Source organism: Phocoena sinus, chromosome 10, assembly GCF_008692025.1.
Source record: "Phocoena sinus isolate mPhoSin1 chromosome 10, mPhoSin1.pri, whole genome shotgun sequence".
Classification (NCBI taxonomy): domain Eukaryota; kingdom Metazoa; phylum Chordata; class Mammalia; order Artiodactyla; family Phocoenidae; genus Phocoena; species Phocoena sinus.
The window spans coordinates 46,524,860-46,551,042 of record NC_045772.1 but is presented as its reverse complement, the minus strand read 5'-3'; the positions used below and the strand labels follow the sequence as shown (position 1 = coordinate 46,551,042).

At 39.1% G+C, this 26,183-nt stretch overlaps 1 protein-coding gene across 1 annotated transcript in view; it reads right to left on the bottom strand.

Moving 5' to 3' along the window:
- TSPAN8 (tetraspanin 8) overlaps nucleotides 1-25,311 on the bottom strand; it is a 73,436-nt gene extending 48,125 nt beyond the window's left edge. The window contains exon 1 of the mRNA XM_032646007.1: nucleotides 25,206-25,311. The gene's annotated coding sequence lies outside the window, so the exon portion shown is untranslated. The remainder of the gene's footprint in view (nucleotides 1-25,205) is intronic.
- Between the last annotated feature and the right edge of the window lie 872 nt (nucleotides 25,312-26,183).

Below are 26,183 nucleotides of genomic sequence, written 5' to 3'. Positions count from 1 at the left end.
AGCCCATACTCCAATCTCTATTCTACACAATCCACAAAGATCAGAGCACTTAATTCTACCTTGGGTAAGGGATACAGGTAGAACACTGGAGAGACAGCTGGGCTGAATTTTGAAAGATGACTGGGGTGCATCTATAGATTATAGACAGGTTCTTTCCAGAAAGAAAGAGAGCCACATGAACCAACATACCGATATATGTATTGCTAGGAAGAGATCAGATCATGGAGAGCCTCTTAGGCCAAACTAAACCTGTTTAACTTTATCTATGGTGAATGGAGGACTGACAAAGAGTTTAAAGCTGGGGAAAGTCATGATCCGTTATGCCTTTTAGAAAGAACTGTGCTCTTTATTCTTTTGATGGCAATATGGAAAATGGATTCAAGACTGGGATAATCATTAAGAAACTATGGGAATAGAGCAAACAAAAGATGATAAAGACCTAAACTAAGGCAGTAATACTGGAGAAGTAAAGGAGGAATACATACACATACACACACACACACACACACACACACACAATGTAAAGGAAATAGAGTTGATATAACTTAGATATAGGGCTATTAGAGGCCAATGATTTTAAGGTAACTTATAACAAAGTTTCTATTTTAAGTTACTGGGGAGATGTTAAATCATCCATTGAGGTAGAAGGAAGGTAAGAAAAGACAGATTTGGAGGAAAGATGAACTTAGTTATGAATAGTTTGAAGTCGAGGTTAAAAACATCCAGAAGAAAGTTGTATACCAAGGACTAGAGCTCAGGGGAAAAGTCTAAGCAGTGATAGAGATTCATGAATCTCTCATCGTAAGGAGGTAGGTGAAACCATGAGAGGGAATTAAATGACCCCAGGTAGGCAGAAAAGTCAAAAGAGAAGATAAGAATGTTGGGACACTCTAACATTAAAAGCATGGACTAAGAAGGAGGACCCCATGAAGGGACTAGTAATGAGGAGAAGTAGGGGATTCAAGAGTGAGACAGCTGCAAATCCTAGAGAAAGGAATGGTTTCAAAGATGATAAAATGCTACTTATAAGACAAGTCCTGCTGAGGCCTGGGTCATCAGTTTCCTTGCCGGAGAGGTTTCAGTAGTGAAAAGTGTGGTTGGAAAAGTTACTTGAAAGGTGTGTAGGAATACCTGGTTAAAGGTAGCAGATTGAAAATATTCATGTACTCTTGTTCTTTTTTGAATCCACCAAGATAGGAGTAAAGAGCTTTTGAAATCCATTAACCTGTGAAGACAAAGCCAACAAGCAAGGCGGCAACAAAAAAAGTTTGGAATCTGGAAAACTGACAGATGAGTGGTAGATGATTTCATGACATCAAGAAAGCAGAATCCTAAATCAACAGTGAGGAAAGTTAAGAAGCCAACCAATTCGTACCACAAATCCCTTATCCAAATATTCTGGAAGTAGTGGCACCAGATTGCGATGCTGCTGGAAGTCTGAATGAAAGTGGGGTTAAAAAGAGAAGAATCATTTGAGAATTTGTACAGAACAGACTCCAAGATGGCAGCCCTCTCTGGCAGGTAGACTTCACCTCTTATGGAAGACTAGACATTAAGAGTCTGCAGAGAGCGAAAAAGTTCTTGCACTAGAAGACACCAAGTCATTGAAGTGTGCCGTATTGAATTCCGGGACAGTGGAGGTTGCAATTTAAAGGACACTTTAATGCCAAATATTGAAATCTTCAGCCCTCCTCCCTAACTCTGCCCCCATAAAACTGGCAGCTGGAATTATACCTTCCAGGCAGGAGACTAAAAGAGTCTTCTCCACAGACTCTAACCAGCATAAGGGAAAAGACCTAAAATACTGACATCAGGGGTTCTCTGAGGAAACAGCCAACTTCTCCTCCACCATCAAGCTCACAGTCCACAATGCAGAATGCACACTACCCTGTCAGAAATTTCCATCAGCTTTTTACTTCTTCAACCTTAAACATGAACATACAGTCAAGGATCCCCAAACAACTAAAGAAAACCTCTAGGGCGTCCCTGGTGGCTCAGTGGTTGAGAATCCGCCTGCCGATGCAGGGGATACAGGTTCGTGCCCTGGTCTGGGAGGATCCCGCATGCCGCAGAGCGGCTGGGCCCGTGAGCCATGGCCGCTGGGCCTGCGCGTCCGGAGCCTGTGCTCCACAAAGGGAGAGGCCACAACAGTGAGAGGCCCGCGTACCGCAAAAAAACAAAAAACAAACAAACAAAAAAATAACCTCTAAAACGAAAGACGGAAAACAAAACAAGCAGCAAATAATCACCTGTGCAGGGAGGTGAAAACCTCAAAACACTGATATTTATATAGTCAGAGAAATAAGACGTGTTACCCTTGAAACATGAACAGAATGCTATCGATAAGGGAACAATCAAAGAATAAGAAAGAACGCTTGGAAAAATAAAAATATGTTTGCAGAAATGAAAAACTAAAAAGGGGGTTAGAAGATAGTGAGGAAATCTAAAAAGTAGAGCAAAATATAACAAGAAAATAGAGAAAATAAATTGGAAAATCAACCAAAGAAGTCCAACATTCAAATAGCAGAAGTTTCAGAAAGAATGATTAGAGAAAATGGAGGAAAGGAAATCATAAAGTAAAAAATGCAAGAAAACTTCCTACATTGAAAGCATCCACAGAGCGCTCCCCCAAAATACAACAGATAAAACATCCATATCAAGGCACAACCTGAGAAATTTCAGGACACTATGCACAAATAGGTGGTCCTAAAAAGTAACCGTGGAGAAAAAATAAAATGAAAATATAGGCAGGGAAGGTGAAGATGGCAGAGTAGGAGGACACTGAGCTCATCTCTCCCTGCGAACACATCAAAAATATGACCACATGTGGAGCAACTCTCCTGAAAACAACCTGGAGACTGGCAGAAAGACTTCTACAACCAAGGCTATAAGGAAAGATCCACACAGAGTCTGGTGGGAAGCATGGAGAAGCAATCTGGTCAGGACCCACACTCCTAACAGGGGACAAAGAAAAAGAAAGAAATATAGTGGTTCAGGTATCCTCCCTGGGGAGTGAGGAGTTCAAACCACATATTAGGCACCCCAGCCCTGGAGTCAAGCACTTGAGAAATGAGTCCCCTTAGCTGGTTTGAAAATCAGTGGTCTGTAAGAAGCTGAGACTGCTCTCGAAGAGCACGTGCGCACACTCACTTGCTGCCAGCCACAGTGCAGAGGCAGCAGATCGAAAACTGTCTGTGGCTCTGGCCCACTAGCCAGGACCAAACCAGAGCACACCTCACCCCACACCAGGAGCCTGCTCCAGCCCCTCTTGCTCTGGTGCTGCTCTCCACTAGGGCAGGTGCTGTTGCCAAGGAGAATGCACACGCTCGGAGCGAATGCGGTCAGCTCAGACCTAAGCCTGCCTCTGACAAGGGCAGAGGCAGCCTTTGCCAGCTCACATGACTCTGTCCACGTTTAGGAGGAGCAAAACTAGATCCAGGTCAGAGACTGACATTGCCAGCAGGAGCGAGTCATCAACACCTCCAGCCCTGACTCAGGCTCTAACCAAGGTGCGCACAATGGGGAAAAAGTGAAACCAGCACAGAAGTGCAGCCCCAGGCCCTCAGGCCACTGACACTCCCCCACCCAAGTCAGAGACTGAAATCACACACACACACACCACCCAAATCCCTCAGGGCTTCTGCTCCAACCCCTTGGACTCCGACCCCACTCCCAATAGGGCAGTGAATGTCACTGAGCATAGGAGAAGCCTCAGCTCACACCTGGCTCTGGCTCCAGTCCCTCCATTTTCAGCCTTACTCCCACCAAGGTGTTGGCTGCCAGCACATCCCTGAGGAAGATGTGACATTTCTCACTTCAGATCCATATCTCCAACCAAAGCCAGTGGGCACACACAGACTACATAGGGATGCTCCCACACAAGGACACACCTTCAAACTGGGATAGGTAACATTGAGACAGAGAAAGTTAAACAAGATGAGAAGCATAGAGACAGAGAAAGTTAAACAAAATGAGAAGATAGAGGATTATGCTTCAAGTGAAAGAACCAGGAAAAAAAAAAAACTGGAAAAAAGCCCTAATGAAAGAAATAAATAATTTACCAGATAAAGAGTTCAAAGCAATAGTAATAAGAATGCTAACTGAACTTGGAGAAGAAAAGATGAACACAGTGAGAACTCTAACACAGATCCAGAAAATATAAAAAAGAACTAGTCAGAGCTGAACTGAAATGAAAAATATACTATAAGGAATTAACAGTAGACTGAGTGATACAGAAGAATACATAAGTGATCTGGAAGATAAAATAATGGAAATCACCCAATCAGAACAGCAAAAAGAAAAACAAATTTTAAAACATGAGGATAATTTAAGGGACCTCTGCAACAACATCAAGTTTACTAACATTCACATTATAGGTGTCCCAGAAGAAGAAGAGAGAGAGAAAAGAGTAGAAAATGTATTTGATGAAACCATGGTAGAAAACTTCCCAAAGCTGAAGAAGGAAACAGATTTCCAGGTACAGGAAGCACAGAGGGTCTCAAACAAGATGAACCCAAAGAGACCCACACCAAAACATATCATAATTAAAAAGCAAAAGTTAAAGAGAGAATTTTAAAGGCAGCAAGAGGAAGACAAAAAGTTACATACAAGAGAACCCCTATAAGGCTCTAAGCTGATTTTTTCTGCAGAAACTCTGCAGGCCAGAAGGGAGTGCCACAATATATTTAATGTGCTGAAAGTGAAAAACCTACTACATAGGATACTCTACCCAGCAAGGTTATCATTCAGAATTGAAGGAGGGATAAAGAGCTACTCAGACAAGCAAAAACTAAAAGAGTTCACTGATTCTGAACTGACCTTACATGAAGTGTCTAAGGGTCCTCTTTAAGTAAAAAAAAAAAGGCTGCAACAAGAAATAAGAACTTTTAGGAAGAGGAAAAATCCCCCTGGTAAAGGCAAATATATGGTAAAGGCTATGGATCAACCACTTAAATAAGCTAGTATTAAGTTTAAAAGACAAAAATCGTAATATCAACTATAACTACAAAAACAGTTAAGGGATAGACATGAAGATGTAAGATATAACATTAAAGATACACACAGACTAAAGGTAAGAGGATGGAAAAAGGTATTCCATGCAAATGGAAATGAAAACAAAGCTGGGGTAGCAATATTCATATCAGACAAAGTAGACTTTAAAACAGTCTATAACAGTAGACAAAGAAGGGTATTATATAATGATAACGGCATCAATACAAGAAGAGGATATTACATTCCTAACATATATGCACCTAATATAGGAGCACTTAAATATATAAAGCAAATATTAATAGACATAAAAGGAGAAATTAACAAAAATAAAACAGTAGTAGGGGATTTTTAAATCCCACTTACATCAATGGACAGATCATCCAGACAGAAAATCAATTAAAAAAAAAACAGTGGTGTTAAATGACATATTAGACCTGTTTGACTTAATAGATATCTACAGGACATTCCATCCAAAATTAAACAGAATACATATTCTTTTTAAGTGAACATGGAATGTTCTCCAGGATAGATCACATTCTAGCCCACACAGTAAGTCTCAACAAATTTGAGAGGATCAAGCATTTTTTCCAACCACAAAACTATGAAACTAGAATTCAATTACAGGAAGAAAAATGGAAAAAACACAAAAACATGGAGAATAAACTAAATGCTACTAAAAAAACCAATGGATCAATGAATAAATCAAAAAGAAAGACTGTAAATAACTTGAAACAAATGAAAATAAAAACACAACTTTCCAAAATCTATGGGACATAGCAAAAACATCTCTAAGAGGGGAGTTTAGAGCAATACAGGCCTAATTCAAGAAACAAGAAAAATATCAAATAAACAACCTAACCTACTATGTAAAGGAATTAGAAAAAGAAGAACAAAGCCCGAAGTCAGCAGAAGGAAGGAAATAATAAAGATCAGAGTGGAAATAAATAAAATAGAGGCCAAAAAAGCAAACAAACAATAGACAAGATCAGTGAAACTAAGACTGGTTTTTTGAAGGGGTAAACAAAATTGATAAACCTTTGGCCCAAATAAACAAAACAAGAAATGAAAGAGGAGAAATTACAACTGATATCACAGAGATAAGCCAATAAAGTTGGACAACCTAGAAGAAATGGATAGATTCCTAGAAACATACAATATTCCAAAACTAAATCAGGAAGAAATACATAATCTGAACAGACTGATCTCTAGCATTGAAATTGAATCAGTAATCAAAAAAACTCCCAACAAACAAAAGTCCTGGACCAGACATCTTCACAGGGAAATTCTACCAAACATATAAAGAAGAGCTAACACCTATCCTTCTCAAACTATTCCAAAAACTGAAGAGAAGGGAACACTCTCACATTCATTCTATGAAGGCACCATTACCCTAATACAAAAACCAAAGAAACTACAAAAAAAAGAAAATTACAGGCCAATATCGCTGATGAATATAGATGCAAAAATCCTCAACAAAATATTAGCAAACCAAATTCGGCAATATAGAAAAAGGATCACACACCATGGTCAAGTGGGATTTAGTCCAGGGATGCAAGGACGGTTCAATATTAGCAAATCAATCAATGTGATACATCACATTAACAAAACAAAGGATAAAAATTACATGATAACCTCAACAGATGCAGAAAAAGTATTTGACAAAATTCAACATTTATTCATGCTACAAACTCTCATCAAAGTTGATGGAGAGGGAACATATCTCAACATAATAAAGGCAATTTATGACAAACCCACAGCTACCATCATACTCAGAGGTGAAAAGCTAAAAGCTTTTCCTCTAAAATCAAAGAATAAGACAAGGATGCCCACTCTTGCCACTTCTATTTACCATAGTATTGGAAGTTCTAGTCACAGCAACCAGACAAGAAAAAGAAATGAAAGGCATCCAAATTGGAAGAGAAGAGGTAAAACTGTCACTATATACAGATGACATGATACTATATATAGGAAACCCTAGAATCTCCACACAAAAACTATTAGAACTGATAAATAAACTCCATAAAATTATTGGATACCAGACTAACATAAAGAAATCTGTTGCTTTTCTACACAATTATAATAAACTATTAGAAAGAGAAAGCAAGAAAACAATCTCATTTAAAATCACATCAAAAATAATAAAACACCTAGGAATAAACTTAATCAAAGAGATGACAGACCTATACTTTGAAAACTATAAGACATTGATGAAGGAAACTGAAGATGATACAAAGAAATGGAAAGATATCCTGTGTTCTTGGACCAGAAGAATTAATGTTGTTAAAAAGTCCATGCTATCCAAAACAATCTACAGACTTAATGCAATTCCTATCAAAATACCCATGACCTTTTTCACAGAACTAGAACAAATAATCCTAAAATTTATATGGAACCACAAAAGACTTCGAATTGCCAAAGCAATCTTGAGAAAAAAAAAAAAAACTGGAGTATCACACTCCCTGACTTCAGACAATATGACAAAGGTACAGTATTCGAAACAGTATGCAACTGGCACAAAATATACACTTGGATCAATGGAATAGAATAGAGAGCCCAGAAATAAACCCATGCACTTGCAGTCAATTATAACAAAGGAGGTAAAAATACACAATGGGGGAAAAAGTCTCTTTAATAAGTGGTGCTGGGAAAACCGGACAGCTACATGTACAAGAAGGAAATTAGAACATTTTCTCACACCATATATAAAAATAAACTCAAAATGGATTAAAGAACTACATGTAAGGCAGCGCATTCTTTGACGTAAGACTTAGCAATATTTTTTTGGATCTCTCTCCTAAGGCAAAGAAAACAAAAATGAAGAATAAACAAATGGGACCTAATTAAACTTAAAACCTTTGGAAACCATTGATAAAACAAAAAGACAACCTACTGAATGGGAGAAAATATTTGCAAATGATATGACTGACAAGGGGTTAATATCCAAAATATATAAACAGCTCATATGACTCAATATCCAAAACACAAACAACCCAATTTAAAAATGAGCAAAAGACCTGAATAGGCATTTTTCCAAAGAAGACATACAGATAGCTAACATACACATGAAAAGATGCACAACTTTGCTAGTCATCAGGGAAATGGAAACCAAAACCACAGTGAGATATCACCTCCCACCTGTCAGAATGGCTATTGTCCAAAAGACCACAAATAACAAGTGGTGGCAAGAAGGTGGGGAAAAGGGAACCCTAGTACCCTTGATGGGAATGTAAATTGGTGTAGCTCCTGTCGCACTCCAAAAACTAGAAATAGAACCATGATCCAGCAATTCCACTCCTTAGTATATCTGAAGAAAACAAAAACACTAATTTGAAAAGATATATGCACCCCAATGTTCATAGCAGCATTATTTGCAACATCCAAGATATGGTAGCAAACTAAGTGTCCATCAACAGATGAACAGATAAAGAAGATGTGAGATATACATATATATATATATATATATAATACATATGTATATAAAATGTATATAATGAAATATTACTCAGCCATAAAAAAGAACAAAATTTTGTCATTTACAACAAACATGGATGGACCTGGAGGGTATTATGCTTAGTAAAATAACAGACAGAGAAAGACAAATACTATATGTTTTCATTTATATGTAGAATCTAAAAATAAAACAAACAAATGAATATAACAAAACAGAAACAGACTCACAGATATAGAGACAAACTAGTGGACCAGTGGGGAGAGGGAAGTGGAGAGGGGCAATATACGGTTAGGGGATTAAGAGGTACAAACTACTATATATAAAATAAATAAGATACAGGATATAATGTACAGCACAGGGAGTATAGCCAATATTTTATAATAACTTTAAATGGAGTATAATCTATAAAAATATTGAAACGCTGTGCTGCATACCTGAAACTAATATTGCAAATCAACTATTCTTTAGTAAAACTAAATAAACAAGCAAAATTAAGTCACATACAAGAGATCAGGAATTAGAATGGCTTTGGATTTCTTAGCAACACAGGAACAATGGCAGAATGTTTTCAAAATTCTGATGGAAAGTGATTTCTGGCTCTCAATTCTACATGGAAACACACTACTAATTAAGTGTGATAAGACTACACACATTTTTAGACATGCAGGGAACCAAAATATTTACACACTTCCCCTATGTACCCTTTCTGCAGAAGTTATCGCGAATACCCTACCAAAATGAGGGTATGGAAATAGGGAATCCACCTCAAGGGTGAGGCAGAGGAAATTCTGAGTGATGAAGGAAGATTACAAAAGAACAGGCATTGGTAACAACCAGCCCAAACTGAAGCAGATCAGAAGGTCCAGCAAAGAAGTCTGCAAAAGGTGAAATTGATAGAATCCCTGGTGTGTTTGAACATGAGAGCAAATTTAGACAATTGAGGGATTGAATCAGTTCATAGAAAAACTAAGCAAATGAAGGAAAGAAGAATTGTTAACTCTAGGAAATACAAAGAGGTGTGCAGGAAAGGAAACATAATCATGTGATTCACCTATGAATGACATTTTAAAGTCATAGTCACGTGACAACAAAATTAGTATTTAACTATATAGGAAAGGGAGCTCTGGGAAAAGTATGTGTGAAGGATGGTGTTAGCAATAGAAGAATCCTCATCTTTCATAAAATAGACGTGGTCAATAGATATTGCCTACAATGGAAAAATCAAGGAGTAGTATGTTACATAGAGATATAAAGAGTAAAACATAAAGGAAATAAAAGTGTATTGCCTATGGGCTGCCAGAGAGACAAAGCTAGGGGTTTTGTTACAAGTTTTGGAAAACTATCTGACCTCTTAAGCTGAAATTTTAATCAAATTTTACATTTTGGTAAAAATGTAAACTAAATTTTTAAAAAAGTGAATGGGAGTTGAGGATGTTGAGATAAGCACACATGACTTTCGGATGAATTTGGTGGGGGAGAAAAGGTAAGAGATAGGTAGGTAGGTAGGTAAAGAAAGACACGAGAAGCTTTTTAAAAATATGAGATGCTTGAGCATTACATGAGTTGCAATGTCAGAGTCAGAACATCTAAAGAAGTTACAAATACAGATGACAGAGGAAACTGTACAGGACCAGGGTCCTCCCCTTGATGGGGGTGGGGAGAACTGACTTAGAATGCACAACTTTGCAAAGAAGAGGAGAAACCTCTTCGGAAATTTGAGGTGGGGGGAAGTGTATGTGATTACAGACAGAAATGAAGTGATCTTGGCAGGGAGGAGCAATAAAAACACAACGTTCTAATGCCAAATTCTCAAAACTCAATGAACTATGAATTTGAATCTTCACTAGACATTTGAGATACTCTTCCTCCTTTCCAAAATCAGTCTCCACTATTTTTGTTTTTATGTTGTTAAGTCAATGCACTCAGTGATCCCTGGCCTTTTCAAGCCACTTCTGCAACAGTAAATATGGGCTTGTGTTCATGTACACACACACACACACACACACACACACACACAAACAAACACACTTTTTGTGTGTGTGGCCTCGCCCGTTGCGAAGCACACAGGCTCCGGACGCGCAGGCTCAGCGGCCATGGCTCACGGGCCCAGCCGCTCCGCGGCATGTGGGATCTTCCCGGACCGGGGCACGAACCCGTGTCCCCTACATGGGCAGGTGGACTCTCAACCACTGCGCCACCAGGGAAGCCCAACACACACACCTCTTTTACTTACTGATAGGCACCTGCTTCCTGAGAAACTATGCTGATAGCATAGCAAAGAAGGCTTTCGTATTTTCTTATAATTAAAAGAAATCTTTTCCTTTTTGCATCTCTCAAAGAGACAGGCAGCAGCAGTATCTTGTGGTGGCTACCAGCTTAACTCTACACTTAACGTAGGGACGGCAGTTCAACAACAGGTTCACCAAATTACATTTTCTATGCACTTCTAGAGCCACGTAAATCTGTCATGCCACCAACAGTTGTCCTGTAAGATCACATCTTCCAAATGATAACTCATAGCCCTGGAGCAATATGTAATCAATTACCTCCATCCTCTTAGACGGTGTTAAAGTTTCATTTCAGTTTTCCCATATTAATGCACTTTGTCAAATGTCATTCCTAGTTGCATTTCAAATACAAATGACTATCATTAATAGAGAATTTACAGTGTGTCAGACACTGTCTATGTTTGGTATATTCGTGTCAGCATTTTACATTTCACTAACTTCTTTTATTCTCCTAACAGCCACCCTAGAGCAGAAGTATGATACATATTAGCCTCACTTTAAGGAATTAGAAGTGACTGAGCTATGATTCCAACCCAGGCGTGTCACCCTCCAGAGTCCTAGAATAGCAAGTGCTACTGCCTTTCTCGCTCCCAAGGTGTAAGGGCAAAAGAATGAGGGCTTAACCCTAAACAACGGTCCGTGGAAAAGACCACTTCTCCTTTTTGCTCCACAGCACATTTGATGCAAGTCTCTAATAGAGCTGACATCCACTGCAAAGCTTATATAACGCCCCCTCCTCTTACAAACATTCTTCCTGAATTCTTTAGAGTTTGGAGATGACTACGTATGTGTGTGTACATGTGCTTATATGCCAGAGCTCTATGTTACTTTATCAAATTTAGCAATAACACGAGTTATACATGATTATCCATGTTTTATGGAAAAAATTGGGATTCAGATTGGCTAAGTGACATGCCCTGCTTTAAACAGCTCAGAACTGACTAAGAGTTTGGGAGAAAGTGCAGCAATAAAACCAGCTCTGAATACTATAGCTGGGAATATAACAGTGTGTAGAGCTGAATTCCCCTTATCTGTTGCTGTTATGTATGTGGCCCAAAGGTGATAGGTAAATATTTCTCATTAATTTTTTAAAGACACTCGATGGCTTCAATTTAGGAAATTATATTTGCATACTATTATATGGAGACACACAAAGTGCATCCTAATTCCCACATAATTTAAATGCAAGAGTTGATAGGTTAAACTCAGCTCATTGTTTTTTATGATAAAGGAACAGAACAAGGATGCTCATTGTGCATAAATATAAGATCATACAACAATTACTCCTTCATAAGTCTCACATTGTACAACACAAGGTTCAACAATCTCAAGTGGATACTGCAAACAGATATGCCTGGTCCTTCTAAAAGACAAAGGCATTTCCCTGAACAACTTCATTTCTTTCCTGCTAAAGCAGTAGTGCTAATCATGAGTTTCTCTGTCTTGCAGTATTCGAAGGACAACCTTTTCTCCCAAAGAACCAGGATACAACACTCTGCTTTCTATGGAAAATTTACCTCACAAAATTATCCTGACCTTGAGATTTTTTGAAGTAGAATCAATATGTAAACTGTCCTTGGGACCTCCTTTTCCAAAAAAAAAGTTTTGTGAGAAATTTCCACTACCTGAACTGTTTAATCATGGTTTTTACTTTCCTCACATCTTATTCTTTGTCTGTTGAAAGAGCCCCTGTTTGTTTATTTCAGTTGGAGCAGACAGAGGACTGGCATAGTACAGAGCAAATTTAATAAGTCACCCTCTCAGGAGTTAGAAAAGGATAATTCAATTTTTTTAAAAATCATATAAAATTATATTTTCCTTCTAAGGTTATCTTGCTGTATACTCCAAACCCAGATACACTAAGGACATCAAAAAATAGAGTATGTTTGTACATGCTATGCACACCATCTTCAGAAAGCTCTGCCTACTTTAACAGACATTTTTTTTTCCACAAGGAAGATTCTAGAAACTATCCAAGCTTACCTTGTTAGAAAATAAAGAATACATTTGCACACCGATGCCAGCTAAACCCAGAATCGGCTTTAAAATACAAAACAGTTCCACATTCATAATTATGCAAAACATCCCAAATATGAGGCTGTCACACCCAAGGAAAACACTCAAAATTAAAAATCTCATCACTTGTGTGACTTTCAGAGATTTGTACTCTTCTCTCTTTTCAAACTACATCATATGCTACGGTTTCATCAAAGCAAACAGTTTGTTTCATTTAAAATATCTTCAATGAGCTTAGTGAGAACAGCTGCAATGCAGGTCTCTTCTCTCGCATTACTACTACTGAGTATTCCTTTTTGTTTTGTTTCCAGACTAGACTTGATTAACCAGATTTGTGCTGTCTGCCCAGCCACCTGTCTCCATGTTCAAAGTTAATTGTTGTTTCTCCCAGGGGAGTATGAGTAGATGAACAACATGAGTGTATTTTTTATAGGGAGAACAAACAAGCTTTAACAATTAAAAAGGAAGGAAGGGAGGAAGGAAGGAAGGAAGGAAAGAAGGAGGGAGGGAGAATTTTTATTTTTTGAATTTTATCTTATTTTTTTATACAGCAGGTTCTTATTAGTCATCAATTGAGAATTTTTTATAACGGTTTGCCATGGTCCTTTTTTTTGGCATAACTAATCAACATAATAGCTGTATTATCATTAGCATAAATCAGTTACCCTGGGACAGGAGTCGGTGCTGAGACAGGAAGTATCCATTTGCTCTGCTGGCTTCAGTATATGAAATACAGTGACGTATCTTACTCACGTTATCTATTGTGACACCATTTGGCCAATGAGCCCACACCCTTCAGGCTGGAACCCGTAAAGCGCCACCACGCGCCCTCCTCCTGCGCGGCCCCGCCCCGCCCGCTCCGCCCCGCTCCACCATTATTTGAATAATCTTACTTCACTATACTATGTTTCAAATCGGTTAGGATTCAACAAACTATTTAATGCAAAAAAACAAAGACATATAGACAAAAGTCAAAGAACAAATTAAAGAAAACATTTTAGCTGTTAAGATGAACATAAATACACTCTGCTTTAATAAACTAATCAGATGTTCCTCCATACATTACACATAGAACCACCATCAATAAAGCAGAACTGCCAAGACTGAATCCTGAAAATCAATTAAAGGAAATGCTGACACTAAATTTACACACATTTTGAATGTATACCATTAATCTTTTAATTCTTTCTAATTTCACACATACGGTCCTCTTTTTTTCCTTGTGAATTTCCATATATAAAGAAATACTAGCTAAGGTCAGAAGCTTGGCATTGTTCCTCTGAAATCCCTAGGATGCAACTTTGCAAACATGCTTCTTTATTGGGGCAAAATATTCAAAAGAGTAGAGACTCAGCATCTCCAGGAGGTATGTTTATAGTTATAAAAACCTACCAGTGCAAGAAGTGCAGTGTCAAAAGCCATTGACTCTTAACTCACATTGCTACAACCACTGGTAGCAAAGTATATGTACATAGCACCCTGGATCACAGGTATATCACCACATAAGCACATCCTATATTTTAAGAGGGTCTTGTCTCTAGAAAAAAATTTAAAAATCTGTGTAGAACAGAAGTGTATGCATCTGTGATACACTGATTGGGGATGAGAATCTAGAGGCCATAGATGCATTCAGTATTAGTTCCAAGCTTCATCTAATAACAGTCTCATCCTCTCAAGTGAAATAGTTGGAAAAAAATTCCCCCAAGAATCTTTTAATTACCTACTAATGAAGAAAGCGAATAGATCAGGCCTAATTTAATTAGTTAAATGCCCGTACATTGCTTTTCCAGGGAAATGAGTAAAAAGAAGAACCTCAGTCTGAAATCTATAAGCGTATTCTACACAGTGTCATACATACAGCAGTTCCATTAATGAGAAGCAGCATAATGCAGTGAGGTGTCAGATACCTGGTTTCTAGACCTGTTTTTCCCATTCAGTAGCTGTATGATATTAGAAAAGTTGTCTAAATTCTCTGGGCCTTCATTTGTTCATGTTTTCCAAATGAATAGGAACTATCTTTGTCTTGCTTTGTTCTGTAACCATAATGGTTTTTAAACTCAGTTACTGAACTATATACAGAACAGAAAAATTACATTGTAAAACTAATAATGTTAACTTGCAGTTATAGCTCCTTCTATTTCTACTTCATTAATCCCAGGCAACTGGTAACACACAACCATTACTAGGCAACCTAGACAGCTCAGCAGCACAGGCAAATATGAGCTTCCTTGTCCAGTGTTAATATCCACTGATGCAATTAATCAAGCTGGCAGAACTTCCAGGGAAAACAAATGCCTACAAGGGGAAAATGGCACGGACCTGCTTCACAATGATTTCCAGGCAGCTCTCCTGGTAGATGCCAGATGACTGACTAAATCAGGATTCGGCAGACTTTCCCTGTAAAGGCCAGATCATAAATATTTTAAGCTTTGCAGGCCTTTGTCAAAGCTACTCAACCCTACCATTATTGTACAAAAGCAGCCACAGACTATATATACATGAAGAGTGTGGCTCTGTTCCAGTAAAACTTTATGGTCACTGACATTTAAATTTCATATAATTTTCACATATCACAAAATATTATTCTTCTTTTCTTTTCTTTTCCAACTGTTTAAAAATGTAAAAACCATTCTTAGCTCTTCAGTGTACAAAAGCAAGAGTTCTCCAGAATTTGTCTCAAGGGCCTTAGTTTGCCAATCTCTAGATAAATGTTAGGAAATTATAGAGGTTTTTCATCTGGACTCTGTTGAGATGTCTGTTTGGGTTACATTGTGTGATCATTAAATGTTCTCAGCACTGATAACCCTTGGCAAGGTATGGTAGCTGTGCCCGTGGATCAGGGACACTGCACAAAGTGAATACACTGAGGGAGGGAAAAAAACCAAAACCAAACATCTCACATGTGGCACTGAGACAAAGGCAAGCAGTAGTCTGAAGCCAGCTGGCAGGATCTCTGATCGCTGATGCTGCCCTTGCCACAGCATCACCGTGAGATGAAAGGAAAGATAAAGGCGGGAGCCCGCACACGACACAGGCAATGCCACGTTGATGTCTGCACATGAAACGCAGCATTCTCCCAGCTAACAGAGCTTACCTAGTACCTCAGTAGTCACCCGCTCCCAAACTGGTTTAACAGGTCTTAAAGGTCCCCTGCCCCTTGTGGACAGAAAAAGTCTACATGTACACTCAGTCTAACTCCCTTTGGAAATTGCAAATACTTCTCAAAAAAATAACTTGTTAAGTCACCAATGTTCCTGTTGATCAGATTATTTCACTCAGAGCTTGGAGCAAACGGGGCTGGTGGGGGGGCGGATCAGGCATTCAAGGAGGAGAAAAAAGGTCAACAAGGAGGAAGCACCCAAACTGTCAGTTTCATAACTCAGGCTAAGTGGATTCTTGCCATTCATTCCATAGCATTTATTGCATTCCCCCTCAATTCAAAGTTGGAAACCAGAACCTTTACCTTTGCAATGCTTATAAACACAGAAATATGATTGAGCATTCTTCCTGTGTTAATAATAGCTAACATTAAACTAAAAGGTCAACTGTAGCCTAGTACCAAAGCCAAAGTTAATTGGGAATTTCAGAAGTATCCATTTTCATTCAAAATACCCCATAATGAAATCTGCAGTGTAATGATACACTGAGCTGACTGCCTACCAGATCCTTTTGCTTATATATTTTTTCTCACATTTGTAACCAGAATACATTGGTTATTCAATACTAATGTAACGGTTGTAATGGTTAATCAACCATGCGCAAGAAAAATACATAAAAGGAATAATCCCAATTTGAATTTGACAAGATTTCCTACCATTTGCTTCACTAATACTTTGTGGTAGGAACAAAGCTCAAGAAATTCTCTGTGGAACATTCAGCTCATTAAAATATACATTAATTACCATACTGCCACTAACAGTGTTGGAAAGGCAGATTGATTGGAAATGTCTAAAAAATAGGGGGTAACAACAGAGATGAAATAAACTCTAGAGTTGGATGGTTCCAGATTTGAGTTCCAGCTCAGCCATCTAACAGCAGTGTGACCTCAGGAAAGTGTGGTCTACTTCCCAAGACTCAAAGTCCTCATGTGTGAAACATGGGTAGGAATTCTTACCCATGTAGGTTTGTTGTGGGAATACCATGACATGCTGCCTAGAAGAGGGCTCAGGACAGCATCAGGCACAGAGCAGGCTTCCAATCAGTGTCAACTTTTCTGAAGAGACCAGATTATGCTAGCCTCAATTTAAAAACCCTGCAAAGCCAGAATCCAGGGCATAATCATTGGGTTCCTGGTAAAGTGAGGTTATACAACAATCTCCGGTCCCCAGTCACTGAGATCTGGATTCACTTTCCTACTTCAAGTAAGCAGGCCTGGAGGAACAGATTTAGAGGATTTTTTGGTAACTGAGGACCTAGCAGTGACTCAGTTTAGATTTGAATCTTGTCACTAATTGTGACTTTGCAAGTTTTTTTTAACCCTTTCTATGCCTCAGTCCCATGTCTTTAAGGTTAGAAGAATAATAATACCTAATTCTTAGGCTATTAGGGTTATTGCGTGGAGATATACACACACATACACACACACATATACACACATATGTATATATATATGGAGAGAGAGCTTAATAACAGTAATTCTATGTAAGTTTGTAAGTATTAGCCATTATGATTAACATTAACATTCTGGACATTAAAGATAAGTACATATGGAAAAAAATAGTGAAGCTAAGAGACTGAGGAGGTACAGGGAGTCAGCTAAATGTATAAAGAGAGCAAGCTTTATTCATTTACAAAATCATTATTGAGTACCGTAATATGCCAGGCACTGTTTCTTTCTTGTTACCTTCCTTCTAGGTGATGAGAGACACATATAAGATATAGCTTCAAAATTATTTGCTTGTTTTAAAATTTTTAAATAAATCTCTTTGTAAAGTTATGCTATGGCTATTTGCCTCTTTCTCCTAAAATCTGAAGGGAGAGAAACACAATTCAATCCACTGGGATTTTTTCTGTAGTTCTGGTCCCATTATAGATGTGTGTCTTTGGTTAGGTCTGCAGCTCTATCACCTTTCAACTTGGCTTTTTAGTGGAGGTTGCACCATCTTTGCTATGTCACATGAGATGCAGCCCATTAAAGGAATCCCTGAACTTGGAAGTTAAGCTGCACTTAAATGTACTTTCTATGAATACTGTATTTAAGGCAAGAGGTAGCTATGGGCCAAGAAGAAACTGAAATAGTTCTTACAACCTAATCCTAACTTACGATGATAGACATATACTGGGAGTATAAACTCCAGCTGATATGAAATAACAGCAACAGGCTAAGTCTTTAAAGAAGCTGTCACTTTGGTTTTTCAGGGATGGGGAGAGGTGGAGATGAGGAGCTTTATAGTATGTGTGACTCAAATCAGTACTCAAGCCTTAAAATATCTCTTTTTTCCAGATGACTAATAAAAAGTAAAATATGAAAACAAATGTTCCAGGGTCAAGAGGCTTATTGGTTTCCTAATTATAGAACCCTCTGGAGCTAGGCTTCTTTGGATGTAAGGCTCTGGGACTGCAAGAGCCGCACTCTAAGGTCCCACTGATAAAGGACCCTTCGCCCTCCTCTGCCCTGTGGTCGCAGCTGGAGCCGAGGTCCCAGCTGTCCTACATCAGATGCTTGCTTTCTGGTGACCTGTACAGCCACTTCCCAGAGCACTGGGCCTTCCTTCACCACATAAGTAGACAGCACCGTGCCCAACACCACCTCCTAGGAAGCTTTCCTGGATTTTGGTTTAAATAGGTCGAAATATAAAAGAGCTAGTTATACCCTTCCATCAGGAAAATGAGTCATACTTTCTCACACTTATATAACTGAGGTAAACCAATTAAATGTTTTGCACAGAATGAGGAAGATCTGCTTCATTTTCTCTCCTGCAAATAACGATCAAAGTCTCTGAGGAAAAAAAAAGTCACCTCTGCAGATCTCTGGTTAGGCATTCACTCACAACAATTAAAAGAGGCCTCCAGCTGACCTGAAAGCATTCAATTTTGGAAAATTACTAACCAAGTACTAGCTACTAAGGTCTCACCATGCATTTTAATATACCTGTTTGAAAACAAAACCAAGAAAAGCCTGTTCTTTTTGTTTGTTTGTCTATTGTTTCTCCTTGAAAATGTTACATTAAATTGGTAGGGTAACTTGACACCCATGACATCGTAACACTGAAAAAATATGGTATAGAGTCTCTCCATAAAATCCCAACAGAAACCAGGTTGTGAATATCCGCTTACGCACAAGGGTCTCCATTTGGAAAGTAACGGAGAAGCAGTACACGTATTTTAAACAAGTGACTGAGTAGATTGGATTGGTTTTACTACAGTAACTAGTCAAAACTAGTAGAGAGGAAGGACTAGAGAGGGCAGCAGGAGCAGTGAACAAGGTCAGCAATTTAGAGGCTATTTCTCTGGGACCAAAAAAATATCGGAGCAAATCCAAGAGGCATTTAAGCAACAGCACCTAAAATATGCAGTTGTCATTCTAATATATAGGTCATGACTAAGAGGAAAGGAATAGGCACGCAAAGAAAACCACACTGATCCTGTTATTCAGACCTAGAACAGGGGGAAGAGAAAAATGATTGGCCTTCCTGAGTATACTCTTCAAAAGCGGCTCATATGATAATATTCTAAATCAACTGTACTTCAGTTTTTTAAAAAGGAGCCCATATGCAAGGGCAGGCAAACTGTGATGAAAAGAGAGAAAACAAAGCAATGTCACTGAAACATTCTGCGATCACACCTTGAGTCAGGTACAGAAGGTAATCAAAGCATGGCCCCTTTTTTATGCGCTTGACTCCTTACCAACAAAGGCCCAGGCCCTGTCCCAGATTAAAACTGTTTCCAAACTGATTTTCTCTAATATCTGAACCTATCTTGGCCCCTTTCAAGGTCATATTAATTCACCATGGTAACAAACAATTGTCCAACTATGGTCACAGCCCTGGGTTTTGGGGGGAAAATTCATGGGGTTCTCTGAAATGAATAGGAACAACCCAATTCAGTAAGAGTGAGACAGACAGATAGAGATGATGCTTCAGAAGGGAGACACCAGTAAGAAGGAGCTCAATTGCTATGGCTTGCCGATAGCAAACCAAATGCTATCAGCACTGGATCATTTTGGATCACCAAAATGATCCTCATATTTCCTTGACTCCATGGATTGTGGGATGTACCACTTTAATATTGTTTTCCAAGATGGTGAAGGGCAAAGAGGCACCCTATTAAATATATATATACCATTTGTAAGATATTTTCTAATTTCAGAAAGTTTTTAAAACACGTATCTTAGAATGAGGAAATAAAGTAATTGCATATATCAAAAGGGGAATTTATTCATTGGTTCATTCTCTCATTTACTGAATCTTTTGATGTGCTACACACACGCTGTGACCTGGAATTACAAAGTTGAACAAAGCAAAAATCCTTGCCCTCAACAGAATCTCAGCCTGGAGGTGGAGATAAGCCTGGGAACACATTTAAAAAGACCATCATATAAAGAAGATGTGGCACATATACACAATGGAATATTACTCAGCCTTAAAAAGAAATGAAATTGAGCTATTTGTAATGAGATGGATAGACCTAGAGTCTGTCATACAGAGTGAAGTAAGTCAGAAAGAAAAAGACAAATACCGTATGCTAACACATATATATGGAATTTAAGGAAAAAAAATGTCATGAAGAACCTAGGGGTAAGACAGGAATAAAGACGCAGACCTACTGGAGAACGGACTTGAGGATATGGGGAGGGGGAAGGGTGAGTTTTGACAGGGCGAGAGAGAGTCATGGACATATACACACTAACAAACGTAGTAAGGTAGATAGCTAGGGGGAAGCAGCCACAAGGCACAGGGATATTAGCTCGGTGCTTTGTGACAGCCTGGAGGGGTGGGATGGGGAGAGTGGGAGGGAGGGAGACGCAAGAGGGAAGACATATGGGAACATATGTATATGTATAGCTGATTCACTTTGTTATAAAGCAGAAACTAACACACCATTGTAAAGCAATTATACCCCAATAAAGATGTTTTTTAAAAAAATAAAAAGACCATCATAAAGAACCTCTGAGAGGCAGTAGAACACAGTGGTTCCCAGTCTGACCGGCTAGGTTAAGATCCTAGCTGTGCCGCTTACTAGCTGGGCTGTAGGGTGTTACTTAACCTTTCTGCCCCTGTTTCATCATGCATAATATGGAATGTTAATAACCATACTTACCTTTATTAGACAGTAGGAAGAAGTAAATTAGTTAATGAATTAAAAATGCTTAGCATGGCTTTGGACAGGTAATAAAAGTTGACTCCTAATCTTGCTATGTACACACAGGATGCACAAGTATCAGGGAAGGAAGAGCCTATAACTGTGTGTGGAAAGGCGCCAGGGAAGCCTTACCAAAGGGGAGCCTGATCCCAGCACTGAGGGAATAGGAATTCATTCGGCAGATAAGAAAGACTTTTCTGAGTCTTTTATGTTTTATGAGAAAACATGAACCATTTTAGGAACCTAAGTCAGAAGATGGCATCTGGCAAACTACCTCTGGGTCAGATTACCAAAGAATTTTGTGTCAGCTCTGTTTGGTTAGCAGTTTCATCTAGTCAGGACAAACAAAGTTTTGTCAACTTAAGCCAAAGAAAACAGGGAAAAGGAGAAGACAATTTATTGAAAAGTTGCGGATAACATACAGAAGCAAAGAAAACATTGAATAAGCAGGTCTTTGAAAGAATCCAGGACAACTAAGGGAATTCAGGTAATAGGAGCAAATGGTCAATTTTCTTAGCGTGCCTTACTCTAGAATACGTGTCAGCAACAGAATCTACAATATGTACCTGAAACAAATCGCTTCCAACTACTTTCAATCCTTCCTTCTCTGTATTCAAAATTGAAAATGTTCAGGAGAGAATTGGTCTAACTTGGCCAGGGGAGCAGAGGGCTTCTTGAATAACAGCCCTGCAAGCCTGCAGGCATTGGATCCGGGCATTTCCTGGAGTTGTACGGCTCCCAGGAAAGCTGAGGACGGATATTTCACAGGCAAAAAGAGACACACAAGAGTCTCGCATGCTCTGCCAAAGGGTTTGGACTTTGTCCATAGGCAGAGGGAAGCCCGTGGAGGTATAAAGATGGAGATGATCCACACTTCTCTTCTGGAACACGAGAGTCTACTCTGGAAACTCTAACAAATACCAGTGAGCTGGCCCTAACCCCAGGACCCAGCCTCAACCACCAGTGAGCAAGCAACAGCCCCAGGACACCCTGGGCCACGGCCCTACCCACCAGCCAGTGCACACCAGCCTTGGGACCCCCAGGTCCTACAGCTAGAGACCCCAGGACCCAATTCTGCCCACCAGTAGGCAGATACCAGTCCCAGGACCAACAGCCCTGCAGCCTGCCATGTCAGCACCCAGCCCACTCACCAGCAGGCTAACACTTGGACCCCTCAGCCAGCCACGCCCAGATCCAGCCCCCTTCACCAATGGGCCAGCACCAGCTTTGGGACACCCTGGATCCTGCAGCTAGCTGTGTCAGGAACTGGCCCCACCCACTAGCAGGCCAACACTAGATCCAGGAACCTCAGCCCTGTAACCACCCACCCCAAAACCAGGCTCCACCTACTAGTGGGCCAGCACTAGCCCTGGGCTCACCCCATTTCCACCCTGGGCTCCATAGCCAGGCATCTCATGACCCAGCCCTGCCAACCAGAGGCCAACAGCCTCCATACAAGGCACAGGCTGGCAACCAACCAGTCCAGGGCCAGCCACACCTACCAGACCACCCACAGTAGTCAGCCTGCCACAATAGAAGGGCACGCTCAGCCCACATAGGGGGCACCCCTAGAGCATATAACTCTGGTGACCAGAGGGGAGTGTGCTGCTGAGACACACAGGATGTCTCCTACAAAAGGCCACTTCTCCAAGGTCAGGAAATGTAACCAACCTACTAAATACATAGAAATAAAAATGAGATGACAAAGAAACGTGTTCAAAGAGAAGCAACGAGATAAAACCCCAGAAGAAGAACTAAGTAAAGAGGAGACATGCAGTCTACCCAACAAAGAGTTCAAGGTAATGATCATAAAGATGTTCAAAGAAATCAGGAGAAGGTTGGACGAACAGAGTGAGAAGTTAGAATTTTTTAACAAAGAGTTAGAAAATATAAAGAAGAAACAAACAGAGATGAAGTAATACGATAACTAAAATGAAAAATACATTCGAAGGTATCAACAGTAGATTACATGATACAGAGGAACAGATCAGCAAGCTGGAAGACAGAGTAGTGGAAATCACTGAAGCTGAACAGAAAGAAGACAGAAGAAAAAAAAAGAAATGAGGACAGTTTAAGAGACCTCTGGGACAACATCAGGCATACTAACATTTGCATTACAGGGGTCCTAGAAGGAGAAGAGCGAGAGAAAGGGCCAGAGAACACACTTGAAGATATAATAGCTGAAAACTTTCCTAACTTGGGAAGGGAAACAGACATCCAGGTCCAGGAAGCACGGAGAGTCCGCAATAGGATCAACTCAAACAGGGAGTTTAAGATGTACAAACTTCCAGTTGCTATAAATGAGTCATGGGTATGAAATGTACAGTGTAGGAAATATAGTCAAAGATATATTGGTATAGTGACATATCATAACTAAACTTATTGTGGTGATCAGTTTGAAATGTATACAATTATCAAATCACTATGTAGTGTAACAGGAACTCATGGTGTTGTAAGTCAGTTATACTTCAAAAACAAGCAAACAAACTCATAGAAAAAGAGATCAGATTTGTAGTCATGAGAGGTGGGGAGTAGGGGGAAGGGGGATTGAATGAAGGAAGTCAAATGTGCAAACTTCCAGTTATAAGATAAATAAGTACTAGGGAGGTAATGTATGATATGATAAATATAATTAACACTGCTCTATGTCATATATGAAAGTTGTCAAAAGAGTAAATGAGTTCTCATTACAAGAAAAAAGTCTTTTCTATTTCTTTAATTCTGTATCTATATGAGATGATGGATGTTCATTAAACTTATTGTGATAATCATTTCATGATGTATGTAAGCCAAATCATTATGCTGTACACCTTAAACTTATACAGGGCTGTATGTCAATTATATCTCAATAAAACTGGAAGAAAAAAATATTTAAACCAGAATACAGTACTCAAATTTCATTTCTATAACCTGGCAGAGAATGCTCTAATTTCTGCTTGACAGCGTTTATATACAAGCACTGTGCTAATTGCTGGATGAAAAAAGATATGCCATTGTGCTGAAGGAGCTCATGGTATAAGTGTTTCTACCTCTTCAGAGTTCTTTAAATTTCTATATTATTACTTAGCTGAAGATTTCTCACATTGAGTAACAAATTATGAATGTGATATTCATCAGGTCCCAGATAGGACTATACTCATCTGTTAGAAACAAAGAGAGCTACATAAAAAAATACAAAGGTAGATTTTCTTACTAGAGTTAGAACAAAAAAACCTCACTTATCATTTAAGTGGCAGAATAAAACAAATTTTAGATAGGGTAATAAATCCCAAGTAATTTATATTTAGTTTTTGAATATCTGAGGAGAAAGATATACTCTCTTCCTGTACCCAATTCCTCCATCCACCAGGAACTTTATACATTCTTCTGTTAGTTTAGTTATTGTATGTATTAGAGGCAGGAGAACCAAGTGGTTAAAAGCTAGGGCAACCATATAATATGTTATCCAAACCAGAGCACTTTGGGAAGTGAATAAAGTCACAACAAGTACTCTGGGATAGCAGTAGTAACCTGGGACCATCCCAGGCAAACAGAGACATACGGTCACCCTATTGAAAGCTTGTGCGCTGAGGTCACAGTTTGTTCGTGGACAGGGATAAACAACTGAAGGCATTTGATTACTGCCAATAAACGACCAAGACTTCAGGAAGCTTAGTACAAAAGTGGGTTATGGCTGGATTGGAGCACAGACAGACTGAGGATAGGAAAGCCCATGAAGATGTGCTTATGGCTAGGAAAGAAATAATGAAAGGCCAAGCTAGGATGGTGGCAATAAAAAGAGAAAACCTATATAAAGAGATAGGGCAGCTAAAGAAGTCAGACAGGTTGTAAACTAGTCCAAGAAGTTATAACTTATTGAACACCACTCAAGCGTCTTGACAGGTGAAGGATGGGCATAGCAGAGCACCTGCCAATAGGAAAAACCAATAGGAGCTCAGATTCTAGAGCAAAAGCCTTTGCTCCCTACCCATTTTCATACTCTCTGTTCATGTCAGTACCAGGGTCATAGGTGTGTGCTTCATCCCAAGGAGAATTGAAGCCCTCCATAGACCTCTTGTTCCTATGCACGGCATAGGTAAGCCAAGGGTTTCTTTCACTGGTAGGGTAATAAAATGGCACCAACAATTGCTTCAGACACCACTTGGTGGCACCAGTACCTTGAAATGATTGAATGCAACTCGCTGCTCTTGATCTTACACTGGAAACGTTAGACTCATAATGGTCTTCAGCCAATCTTCAAGGTCAAATTTTTTTTCATGATTATTTGACTTCTTCCAGAACATTTACATTCTCCTTTATCTTAATCTATGGAGATCCTGAAAACCGGAAGATAGTATATTTTATTTTGATAATGATCTCTTATTATTTCAAAAATTCTTTTGCACGTATTATACATATACTTTTGCATAAATGTGACCATAACTTTCATACCTAATTTTCTTATATCAGCCTCTTCCTTTATCTTTCTCACATGTCACCACTGCAATTCCTCCCACCCCCTTCCAGAAAACCCATCTTAACCTAGTGTGTGTCCATCCATATCCATTTCCATCACCATAGGACCTTATACAAATGTGTGTCTAGACAAATTATAGACAGATTAAACGTATACCTATAAAAGTTTTTTGATCAGTGATTTATAAAATGGGCTCATAATATACGTGTCTATACATCTTGCTTTTCTCCCTCAGCAATATCTGGTGGTAATCCTTCTAAGCAACTAGTATTGCTCCAATTCACTTTTTTGTGAGTCTACATAATATTCCATGGTATAGGCATACCTTAGTTTTTTCAACAACAGTCCCTTACTGAAGGGTATTCACATGGTTTCACTTTTTTTGTTTGTTTGTTTTGCTACAATAAATAATGCTGCTGTAGGAATCCTGGGCCTACAGCTTATGTACTAGTGCTTTTGTCCCTGTGAGTTAGATTCCCAAGAGGGGAATGCTGGATGGAAGGCTAAGTATGTATTTTTAGTTTTAAAAAAAATGTTGCCAGATTTATTTCCCAAAAAAAGCTGTTTAAAAATTCACATTTCCACGAGCAACATATGAAAGTGCCCTTTTCTTCACATCTCCACTAGCAACGTTATGATTTTGCTTTTTGCTTTTTGCCAGCCTGATGGATGCAAAGGG